Source organism: Triticum aestivum, chromosome 3A (genome assembly GCF_018294505.1).
Source record: "Triticum aestivum cultivar Chinese Spring chromosome 3A, IWGSC CS RefSeq v2.1, whole genome shotgun sequence".
NCBI classification, from domain to species: domain Eukaryota; kingdom Viridiplantae; phylum Streptophyta; class Magnoliopsida; order Poales; family Poaceae; genus Triticum; species Triticum aestivum.
The window spans coordinates 680,766,628-680,779,401 of NC_057800.1; positions in this window are offsets into that span (position 1 = coordinate 680,766,628).

Genomic DNA, 12,774 nt, shown 5'->3' on the forward strand with positions numbered 1-12,774 from the left:
TGCAAGGTTGGGCCTCTTTGCCCTTTGAGAATGAAGCACCGCATTGTCGTCGGTCTTGTCCAAAATGTCCATGGCCACAAACTCATCCAACACTTCGCTTGAGGTCAAAGTGTGGAAGTCCGGTCTTTGACGAATGACGGAGGACATGGCCTTGTGATAGGGCATCATTGCCTTAAGGAATTTTCGCTTGATCCAATTGTCATACATGTCCTTGCTCCCGTGATCTCGTAGTGAGACCGCGAGTTTGGTTACTCTCCGATAAAGCTCACGAGGTTCTTCATCTTCTTTCATTGCAAATTCATCGACCTCATCTTGTACCACTTCATAGTTGGAGCGTTGAATGCTTGCGCTTCCCCGGTAGAGAGAGACAACACAATGCCATGCATCTTTGGCCAAGGCGAAGGGACAAAGATGAGGTAGGTCTTCGGGTGGAATTGCATCTTGAATGATGAAGAGAGCATTCTCATTGAATTGATTGTCCGCGGCTTCTCGAGGAGTGAAGTTGCTTGGATCATGTGGATAGAAACCTTCTTCAATGATTCTCCAAAGGTTAGTGTTCACATGATTTAAATGACGTTTAAAGCGGTAAACCCAAGAATCAAAGTCCTCATTTTTCACAATCTTAGGGGGAGGACCGGCATGATTCAAATGAGTGGAAGGAACCGGTCCACCATAAACAAGTGGTGGTTCCACATGGGCAAAGATGCCGGTGCCATTCTTACCACTAGAAGAATGAGCCTTTTCACTACTAGCTTCCCCCTTGTCGGGGATAGCTGTGACGCCCCCGATTTGACCGTACACTAATCATGCACGCAAATGTGTACGATCAAGATCAAGGACTCAAGGGAAGATATCACAACACAACTCTACAAATAAAATAAGTCATACAAGCATCATATTACAAGCCAGGGGCCTCGAGGGCTCGAATACAAGAGCTCGATCATAGACAAGTCAGCGGAAGCAACAATATCTGAGTACAGACATAAGTTAAACAAGTTTGCCTTAAGAAGGCTAGCACAAACTGGGATACAGATCGAAAGAGGCGCAGGCCTCCTGCCTGGGATCCTCCTAACTACTCCTGGTCGTCGTCAGCGGGCAGCACGTAGTAGTAGGCACCTCCGGTGTAGTAGGAGTCATCGTCGACGGTGGCGTCTGGATCCTGGGCTCCAACATCTGGTTGCGACAACCAGGTAGAAGGGATAGGGGGAAAAGAGGGAGAAAGCAACCGTGAGTACTCGTCCAAAGTACTCGCAAGCAAGGAGCTACACTACATATGCATGGGTAAATGTGTAAAGGGCCATATCGGTGGACTAAACTGCAGAAAGCCAGAATAAGAGGGGGATAGCTAATCCTGTCGCAGACTACGCTTCTGGCCACCTCCATCTTGCAGCATGTAGAAGAGAGTAGACTGAAGTCCTCCAGGTAGCATCGCATAGCATAACCCTAACCGATGATCCTCCCCTCATCGCCCTATGAGAGAGCGATCACCGGTTGTATCTGGCACTTGGAAGGGTGTGTTTTATTAAGTATCCGGTTCTAGTTGTCATAAGGTCAAGGTACAACTCCAGGTCGTCCTGTTACCGAAGATCATGGCTATTCGAATAGTTTAACTTCCCTCCCGGGGTGCACCACATAACCCAACACGCTCGATCCCATTTGGCCGGACACACTTTTCTGGGTCATGCCCGGCCTCGGAAGGTCAACACGTCGCAGCCCTACCTAGGCACAACAAAGAGGCCAGCACGCCGGTCTAAATCCTATGGCGCAGGGGTCTGGGCCCATCGCCCTTTGCACACCTGCATGTTGCGAACGCGGCTGGAAGCAGAACTAGCCCCCTTAATACAAGAGCAGGCTTACGGTCCAATCCGGCGCGCGCCACTCAGTCGCTGACGTCACGAAGGCTTCGGCTGATACCACGACGTCGAGTGCCCATAACTGTCCTCGCATAGATGGTTAGCGCGTATAGGCCAGTGGCCAGACTCAGATCAAATACCAAGATCTCGTTAAACGTGTTATCTTGAGATAACCACGAACGCCGACCAGGGCCAGGCCCACCTCTCTCCTAGGTGGTCTCAACCTGCCCTGTCGCTTCGCCACAAAGATCCACTCGCGGGTACTCCTATGAGCTGACCCGTCTTTTAGTCATCACATGTATCATGTATAAAGTAAATAGTATATACCCGTGATCACCTCCCGAGTGATCACGACCCGATAGTATAGCATGGTAGACGGACAAGAATGTAGGGCCACTGATGATAAACTAGCATCCTATACTAAGCATTAGGATTGCAGGTAAAGGTAACAACAGTAGTAGCAAGGACAGGCTATGCATCAGGATAGGATTAATGGAAAGCAGTAACATGCTACACTACTCTAATGCAAGCAGTATAGAGAGTAGAGTAGGCAATATCTGGTGATCAAGGGGGGGGGGCTTGCCTGGTTGCTCTGGCAAGAGAGAGGGGTCGTCAACACCGTAGTCGTAATGGGTAGCAGTGGCATCGATCTCGGTGTCTAGCGAGAGAAGAGGGGGAAGAAACAATAAATATAATGCAAACAAATGCATGACGATGCATGACATGGCAAAGTGTGATGTTAGTTGTGCCCTAACGCGGTACAAGGTGTTACCGGTGAAGGGGGGAACATCCGGGAAATTATCCCCGGTGTTTCGCGTTTTCGGGCAGAGGAGCCTGAGGGGGAAAGTTGCGTGTTCGCTAGGCTAGGGATGCGTGTCAGCCGAACGGGTTGCGTAATCGGATTCGCCTCATCGTTCTGAGCAACTTTCATGTAGAAAGTATTTTCATGTGAGCTACGGTTTATTTTATATGATTTTCCAAAGTTTTATTGCATTTACTAAATTTATTAACAAATTGGTAATAATAGCAAAATGCTATATGCACCCAGCAGAGTGCACACAGCAGGGCCATCGGAGGTTGACAGTGGGTGCAGGGGTCCCTTTTGACTCAGTTAACAGTGCAGTCAACAGTCAACTGTTTGACTATTGACTGGTCAAAACTGTAGATGGGGCCTAGGTGTCATTCACACATATCTTGTAATTCCTTTTAAGTGGATATTTAGAGGGGGGTCCACCTTTCATTTGCACTAAACCTAACCACTGATTAGACTAACTAGTAGGAATACTAATTAGCTACCGGAGAGCTGGCCGGCCACCACACACACAGGATACACATGCACACACATAGTGCTAGTGATTAGTTCTATTTTCTGTTGAGAAAAGATAGCATTTTGTGATTTTCATAGGAATTAAGCCATGCATCAAAATGACATGGTCCAATGGAAACATTTGGACCATGTCAAGTGTACTATCTCCCCATAATTTTTTTAGTCCGATTAGTAGTTGTTTAGCCGCAGTTTAGGGGCTGTCAAAGGGGTTACTCGATGTATAAATTAAAAAGCTAGCAAGCATTAGCTACAGTACTAGCAAGTATGGACGAGACTTACCTGCTTCCCTCACGTGCGCCCATCCGTGCTCCCGCATACGTGGCTTGATTTGATTGGACCAAAATAAGGCCCGGCCCCACCCCCTTAAAATTAGGGGGGGAGATGATTATATTAGAAAGGAAAAAGGAAAAAGGACAGCCATAGGATGAGGTGGGAGCACGGATGGGAGCATGGAAAGGGAGCAGGCAAGCCGGATCCAGCAAGTATAGCAAGTAGCGGCTGGAGCAAGCGGGCGAGGCGTAGCAGTAGCCACAAGTAGAGCAGCGGTAGCACGCGGCCACGGTGACGCGCAGCATGGCGCGACAGCGTGCAGCAGCGGTGGATGTAGTGCGTGCCACGGAGCAGAGCAGGTGCGGTAGCGATGTCGTCGGGCAGCTGCGGCTGTTGTAGGCCGCAGCGCAGCATGCAGCTGCAGGCGGCAGGGCCACGCGTGGGCGTGGTGATGCGCGTGTGGCGGGTTATCGAGCGTCGTGCGGGGCAGCGTTGGAGCAGTAGCAGCGCTGGGCGGAGGCGAGCCGGGAGGCAGTGGTGAGGCCTCGTGAAGGCCAGCAGGCGGGCGCGGGTCTGCTCAGACGCCGGAGCTGCATAACACGGTCAGGGCGGAGGAGACGACCGACGAGCGTCGGCATTGCGGAGCAGCGGGGTGCGACGCGGGCGACTGCGGCATGGAGGCCTCGGGATCGAGCCTAGAGACTCGTCTGAGTCGAACTGGGGCATGCATGCGCCACCCTGGCGTCCGGGAGCACGACGACAGGCAACGGGTGCGAGCTAGGCTTCGGTGGCCGCGACATCGAAGAAAACTGCGGTGACAGCTTCGGGCGTGACGGGGGCCAACGCTAGAAGGGGCGAGGGAGCTAGCTAACAGAGGGAAAAGAGGTGGGGCACAAGGGGGCCTGGCGGAAGCTTAGTAGCAGCAGGGCAGCCGGAGTCGGAGGAGATCGCCGACGGGCAGAGGAAGAAGATGACGATGACGCGCTCGTCGTTGGGGATCCCAACTCAACCTAGTGGGCGTAGACGATGTAGCAGACGGTGCCAGTTCTTATGGCCAAGGTCCTAGGGCCCGGGGTTGATAGTGGGCGCATGAATCGATGACGGCCATGGTGACGGTGGTGCGGTCGTTGTGGATCTGGGAGAGAGATAGCGACCTGGGAGGAGGAGAGGGAAGAAAATATCTCTGGGAGGAAGGGGGGCTGACGAGGCCAAGGGGGCTCGTCCTTATCTAGGCGCTGCCACGGTGCGGGAACGGTGATCCGGTCGGGCGGCGACCACGGGGCGGGTGCTCGGTCGCCCGCATAGTGAAGACGATGCAGGAGGGGGAGCTGGGTCGCTGGGCCGGCTGGGGGAATAAGGCCCAGGGGCAGGGGACCGTGTCTCTTTTCCTCCTTTTCATCTCTTTAGGTTTTTCCTTTTTAAAACCTCTATTTATTTTACTTTAGCTAGCAAAATAGTTTTACCAAAATATAAAAGTGGCTCAACAAGTAGAGTTACAAAATAAGCCTCTGTCACAAAAAAAATTTGGCACTTAAGTAAAATAGTTTGTACTTTTTTATAATTGAAAAAGCATTTAAATTTTTTTGGACCATGTTTTTAAATAATTTAGGGGATTTAAACACTTTACAAAAATGTTGGCTCACCACCATAATTGGTTATGGAATATTTGGCACACTTTGAATATTTTAGTTTTCATGTTTGAAAACTTTAGGTTTGACTTCAATTTGAATTTGAAAACTGAACCAATTTGAATCTAAACGAGATCAGCAACAGTAACAGTGGTGATGTGGCATCATTAGCAGAGGATTACTATAGCTTAAATATCCGGGCGTTACAATTCTCCTCCACTACAAGAAATATCGTCCCGAGATTTAAGAGGTTGTGAAAGGGGGGAAGGTTTGGTAACGAATCTAGCGGGTCTTCTCATCATGGCTTGCTCTTGTCGAAGAGGTTGACCCCTTACAATGATATCTTCATTTATTTGCTTCAGGTCATCATGGTGAAGTCGTCCTTTTCTTCGGGAACTCCAACGTACTTACGAATAGGTAAGGGCCAGCTCGGTTACGACAGAATGCTTATGAGGGAAACAATCTGGGGCTAACCCATGAATCAGCATAAGATACGAAGGTACAATAAGAAGTTTCAAGCGGATAGGCAATCATTTGTTGCCTGAAACAGAGTGTGAAAGGGGTTCAGAGCAATGGGCATAGGTATTGCATCTCATGCCAGAATAGATCACTAGACAGGTGGTCCGTGAATTACATACGAAGTCAAGCGCAATGAACAACCTTGGGAACAGGTGGTGTACAGGTGAGTCAGGTTTTGATCCTGTGGAACTGTTGGGGAACGTAGTAATTTCAAAAAAAATCCTGCCCACACGCAAGATCATGGTGATGCATAGCAATGAGAGGGGAGAGTGTGATATACGTACCCTTGTAGACCGACAGCGGAAGCGTTAGCACAACGCGGTTGATGTAGTCGTACGTCTTCACGGCCCGACCGATCAAGCACCGAAACTACGGCACCTCCGAGTTCTAGCACACGTTCAGCTCGATGACGATCCCCGGACTCCGATCCAGCAAAGTGTCGGGGAAGAGTTCCGTCAGCATGACGGCGTGGTGACGATCTTGATGTACTACCGTCGCAGGGCTTCGCCTAAGCACCGCTACAATATTATCGAGGACTATGGTGGAAGGGGGCACCGCACACGGTTAGGAATATGATCACCTGGATCAACTTGTGTGTCTAGGGGTGCCACCTACCCCCGTATATAAAGGATCAAGGGGGGGTGCGACCGTCCAGGAGGTTGGCGCGCCAGGAGGAGTCCTACTCCCACCGGGAGTAGGATTCCCCCCCTTTCCTAGTTGGAATAGGATTCGGGAGGGGGGAAAGAGGAGAGAGAGAAGGAAGGGGGGCGCCGCCCCCCTCTCCTTGTCCTATTCGGACTAGGGGGGAGGGGCGTGCGTCCCAGTCCTGGCCACCTCTCCTCTCTTCCACTAAAGCCCACTAAGGCCCATATACCTCTCGGGGGGTTCCGGTAACCTCCCGGTACTCCGGTAAAATCCCGATTTCACCCGAAACACTTCCGATATCGAAATATAGGCTTCCAATATATCAATCTTTATGTCTCGACCATTTCAAGACTCCTCGTCATGTCCGTGATCACATCCGGGACTCCGAATAAACTTCGGTACATCAAAATGCATAAACTCATAATATAAATGTCATCGAAACCTTAAGCGTGCGGACCTTACGGGTTCGAGAACAATGTAGACATGACCGAGACACGTCTCCGGTCAATAAACAATAGCGGAACCTGGATGCTCATATTGGCTCCTACATATTCTACGAAGATATTTTATCGGTCAGACCGCATAACAACATACGTTGTTCCCTTTGTCATCGGTATGTTACTTGCCCGAGATTCGATCGTCGGTATCTCAATACCTAGTTCAATCTCGTTACCGGCAAGTCTCTTTACTCGTTTCATAATACATCATCTCGCAACTAACTCATTAGTTGCAATGCTTGCAAGGCTTATGTGATGTGCAGTACCGAGAGGGCCCAGAGATACCTCTCCGACAATCAGAGTGACAAATCCTAATCTCGAAATACGCCAACCCAACATGTACCTTTGGATACACCTGTAGAGCTCCTTTATAATCACCCAGTTACGTTGTGACATTTGGTAGCACACAAAGTGTTCCTCCAGCAAACGGGAGTTGCATAATCTCATAGTCATAGGAACATGTATAAGTCATGAAGAAAGCAATAGCAACATACTAAACGATCGAGTGCTAAGCTAATGGAATGGGTCAAGTCAATCACATCATTCTTCTAATGATGTGATCCCGTTAATCAAATAACAACTCTTTTGTTCATGGTCAGGAAACATAACCATCTTCGATTAACGAGCTAGTCAAGTAGAGGCATACTAGCGACACTCTGTTTGTCTATGTATTCACACATGTATTATGTTTCCGGTTAATACAATTCTAGCATGAATAATAAACATTTATCATGATATAAGGAAATAAATAATAACTTTATTATTGCCTCTAGGGCATATTTCCTTCAGTCTTCCACTTGCACTAGAGTCAATAATCTAGTTCACATCGCCATGTGATTCAACACTAATAGTTCACATCACCATGTGATTAACACCCATAGTTCACATCGTCATGTGACCTATACCCAAAGGGTTTACTAGAGTCAATAATCTAGTTCACATCGTTTATGTGATTAACACCCAAAGAGTACTAAGGTGTGATCATGTTTTGCTTGTGAGATAATATTAGTCAACGGGTCTGTCACATACAGATCCGTAAGTATTTTGCGAATTCTATGTCTACAATGCTCTGCACGGAGCTACTCTATCTAATTGCTCCCACTTTCAATATGTATCTAGATCGAGACTTAGAGTCATCCAGATCTGTGTCAAAACTTGCATCGACGTAACTTTTTACGATGAACCTTTTGTCACCTCCATAATTGAGAAATATTTCCTTATTCCACTAAGGATAATTTTGACCGCTGTCCAGTAATCTACTCTTAGATCACTATTGTACTCCCTTGCTTAACACAGTTTAGGGTATACAATAGATCTGGTACACAGCATGGCATACTTTATAGAACCTATGGCTGAGGCATAGGGAATGACTTTAATTCTCTTTCTATCTTCTGCCGTGGTCGGGCTTTGAGTCTTACTCAATTTCACACCTTGTAACACAGCCAAGAACTCTTTCCTTGACTGTTCCATTTTTGAACTACTTCAAAATATTGTCAAGGTATGTACTCATTGAAAAAACTTATCAAGCGTCTTGATCTATCTCTATAGATCTTGATGCATAATATGTAAGCAGCTTTACCGAGGTCTTTCTTTGAAAAACTTCTTTCAAAACACTCCTTTATACTTTGCAGAATAATTCTACATTATTTCTGATCAACAATATGTCATTCACATATATTTATCAGAAATGTTGTAGTGCTCCCACTCACTTTCTTGTAAATACAGGCTTCACCGCAAGTCTGTATAAAACTATATGCTTTGATCATACTATCAAAGCGTTTATTCCAACTCCGAGAGGCTTGCACCAGTCCATAAATGGATCGCTGGAGCTTGCACACTTTGTTAGCTCCTTTTGGATCGACAAAACCTACCAGCTGCATCATATACAACTCTTCTTCCAGAAATCCATTCAGGAATGCAGTTTTGACATCCATTTGCCGGATTTCATAAAATGCGGCAATTGCTAACATGATTCGTACAGACTTAAGCATAGATACGAGTGAGAAACTCTCATCGTAGTCAACACCTTGAACTTGTCGAAAACCTTTTTGCGACAATTCTAGCTTTGTAGATAGTAACACTACTATCAGCGTCCGTCTTCCTCTTGAAGATCCATTTAATCTCAATGGCTCGCCGATCATTGGCCAAGTCAATCAAAGTCCATACTTTGTTCTCATACATGGATCTCATCTCAGATTTCATGGCCTCAAACTATTTCGCGGAATCTGGGCTCATCATCGCTTCCTCATAGTTCGCAAGTTCGCCATGGTCTAGTAACATGACTTCCAGAACAGGATTACCGTACCACTCTGGTGCGGATCTCACTCTGGTTTACCTACGAGATTCGGTAGTAACTTGATCTGAAGTTACATGATCATCATCATTAGCTTCCTCACTAATTGGTGTAGTAGTCACAGGAACAGATTTCTGTGATGAACTACTTTCCAATAAGGGAGAAGGTACAATTACCTTATCAAGGTCTACTTTCCTCCCACTCACTTCTTTCAAGAGAAACTCCTTCTCTAGAAAGGATCCATTCTTAGCAATGAATGTCTTGCCTTCGGATCTGTGATAGAAGGTGTACCCAACAGTCTCCTTTGGGTATCCTATGAAGACATATTTCTCCGATTTGGGTTTGAGCTTATCAGGATGAAATTTTTTCATATAAGCATCACAATCCCAAACTTTAAGAAACGACAACTTTGGTTTTTTGCCAAACCACAGTTCAGATTGTGTCGTCTCAACGGACTTAGATGGTGCCCTTTTTAACGTGAATGCGGCTGTCTCTAATGCATAACCCCAAAACTATAGTGGTAAATCGGTAAGAAACATCATAGATTGCACTATATCCAATAAAGTACGGTTATGACGTTCGGACACACCATTATGCTGTGGTGTTCCAGGTGGCATGAATTTGTGAAACTATTCCATATTGTTTTAATTGAAGACCAAACTCGTAACTCAAATATTCGTCTCTGCGATCAGATCGTGGAAACCTTATCTTCTTGTCACGATGATTTTCCACTTCACTCTGAAATTCTTTGAACTGTTCAAATGTTTCAGACTTATGTTTCAACAAGTAGATATACCCATATCTACTTAAATCATCTGTGAAGGTCAGAAAATAACGATACCCGCCGCGAGCCTCAACACTCATCGGATCGCATACATCAGTATGTATTATTTCCAATAAGTCAGTTGCTCGCTCCATTGTTCCGGAGAACGGCGTTTTAGTCATCTTGCCCATGAGGCATGGTTCGCAAGCATCAAGTGATTCATAATCAAGTGATTCGAAAAACCCATTAGCATGGAGTTTCTTCATGCGCTTTACACCAATATGACCTAAACGGCAGTGCCACAAATAAGTTGCACTATCATTATTAACTTTGCATCTTTTGGTTTCATATGAATATGTGTATCACTACGATCGAGATCCAACGAACCATTTTCATTGGGTGTGTAACCATATAAGGTTTTATTCATGTAAACAGAGCAACAATTTATTCTCTTACTTAAATGAATAACCGTATTGCAATAAACATGATCAAATCATATTTATGCTCAACGCAAACACCAAATAACACTTATTTAGGTTCAACACTAATCCCGAAAGTATAGGGAGTGTGCGATGATGATCATATCAATCTTGGAACTACTTCAAACACACATCGTCACCTTACCCTTAACTAGTCTCTGTTCATTCTGCAACTCCCATTAAAGTTACTAATCTTAGCAACTGAACTAGTACCAAATACTGAGGGGTTGCTATGAACACTAGTAAAGTACACATCAATAACATGTATATCAAATATACCTTTGTTTACTTTGCCATCCTTTCTTATCCACCAAATACTTGGGTAGTTCCGCTTCTAGTGACTAGTCCCTTTGTAGTAGAAGCACTTAGTCTCAGGCTTGGGACCAGACTTGAGCTTCTTCACTTGAGCAGCAACTCGCTTGCCGTTCTTCTTGAAGTTCCCCTTCTTCCCTTTGCCCTTTTCTTGAAACTAGTGGTCTCGTCAACCATCAACACTTGATGTTTTTCTTGATTTCTACCTTCGTTAATTTCAGCATTACGAAGAGCTTGGGAATCGTTTACGTTATCCCTTGCATATCATAGTTCATCACGAAGTTCTACTAACTTGGTGATGGTGACTAGAGAATTCTGTCAATCACTATTTTATCTAGAAGATTAACTCCCACTTGATTCAAGCGATTGTAGTACCCAGACAATCTGACCACATGCTCACTAGTTGAGCAATTCTCCTCCATCTTTTAGCTATAGAACTTGTTGGAGACTTCATATCTCTCAACTCGGGTATTTGCTTGAAATATTAACTTCAACTCCTGGAACATCTCATATGGTCCATGACGTTCAAAACGTCTTTGAAGTCCCGATTCTAAGCCGTTAAGCATGGTGCACTAAACTATCAAGTAGTCATCATATTGAGCTAGCCAAACGTTCATAACGTCTGCATCTGCTCCTGCAATAGGTCTGTCACTTAGCGGTGCATCAAGGACATAATTCTTCTGTGCAGCAATGAGGATAAACCTCAGATCACAGATCCAATCCGCATCATTGCTACTAATATCTTTCAACACAATTTTCTCTAGGAACATATCAAAATAAACATATGAAAGCAACAACGCGAGCTATTGATCTACAACATAATTTGCAAAATACTACCAGGACTAAGTTCATAATAAATTTAAGTTCAATTAATCATATTACTTAAGAACTCCCACTTAGATAGACATCCCTCTAATCCTCTAAGTGATCACGTGATCCAAATCAACTAAACCATGTCCGATCATCACGTGAGATGGAGTAGTTTCATTGGTGAACATCACTATGTTGATCATATCTACTATATGATTCACGCTCGACCTTTCGGTCTCCGTGTTCCGAGGCCATATCTGTATATGCTTGGCTTGTCAAGTATAACCTGAGTATTCCGCGTGTGCAACTGTTTTGCACCCGTTGTATTTGAACATAGAGCCTATCACACCCGATCATCACGTGGTGTCTCAGCACGAAGAACTTTCGCAACGGTGCATACTCAGGAAGAACACTTCTTGATAATTAGTGAGAGATCATCTTAAAATGCTACTGTCAAACAAAGATAAGTGATATGATATGATATGGCCATCATCATCTTGCACTTGTGATCTCCATCTCCGAAGTACCGTCATGATCACCATCGTCACCGGCGCGACACCTTGATCTCCATCGTAGCATCGTTGTCGTCTCGCCAATCTTATGCTTCCACGATTATCGCTACCGCTTAGTGATAAAGTAAAGCATTACAACGCGATTGCATTGCATACAATAAAGCGACAGCCATATGGCTCCTGCCAGTTGCCGATAACTCGGTTACAAAACATGATCATCTCATACAATAAAATTTAGCATCATGTCTTGACCATATCACATCACAACATGCCCTGCAGAAACAAGTTAGACGTCCTCTACTTTGTTGTTGCAAGTTTTACGTGGCTTCTACGGGCTTAAGCAAGAACCAATCTTACCTACGCATCAAAACCACAATGATAGTTTGTCAAGTTGGTGCTGTTTTAACCTTCGCAAGGACCGGGCGTAGCCACACTCGGTTCAACTAAAGTTGGAGAAACTGTCACCCGCTAGCCACCTTTGTGCAAAGCACGTCGGGAGAACCGGTCTCGCGTAAGCATACGCGTAATGTCGGTCCGGGCCGCTTCGTCCAACAATACCGCCGAACCAAAGTATGACATGCTGGTAAGGAGTATGACTTATATCGCCCACAACTCACTTGTGTTCTACTCGTGCATATAACATCAACACATAAAACCTAGGCTCTGATACCACTGTTGGGGAACGTAGTAATTTCAAAAAAATTCCTACGCACACGCAAGATCATGGTGATGCATAGCAATGAGAGGGGAGAGTGTGATCTGCGTACCCTTGTAGACCGACAGCGGAAGCGTTAGCACAACGCGGTTGATGTAATCGTACGTCTTCACGGCCCGACCGATCAAGCACCAAAACTATGGCACCTCCG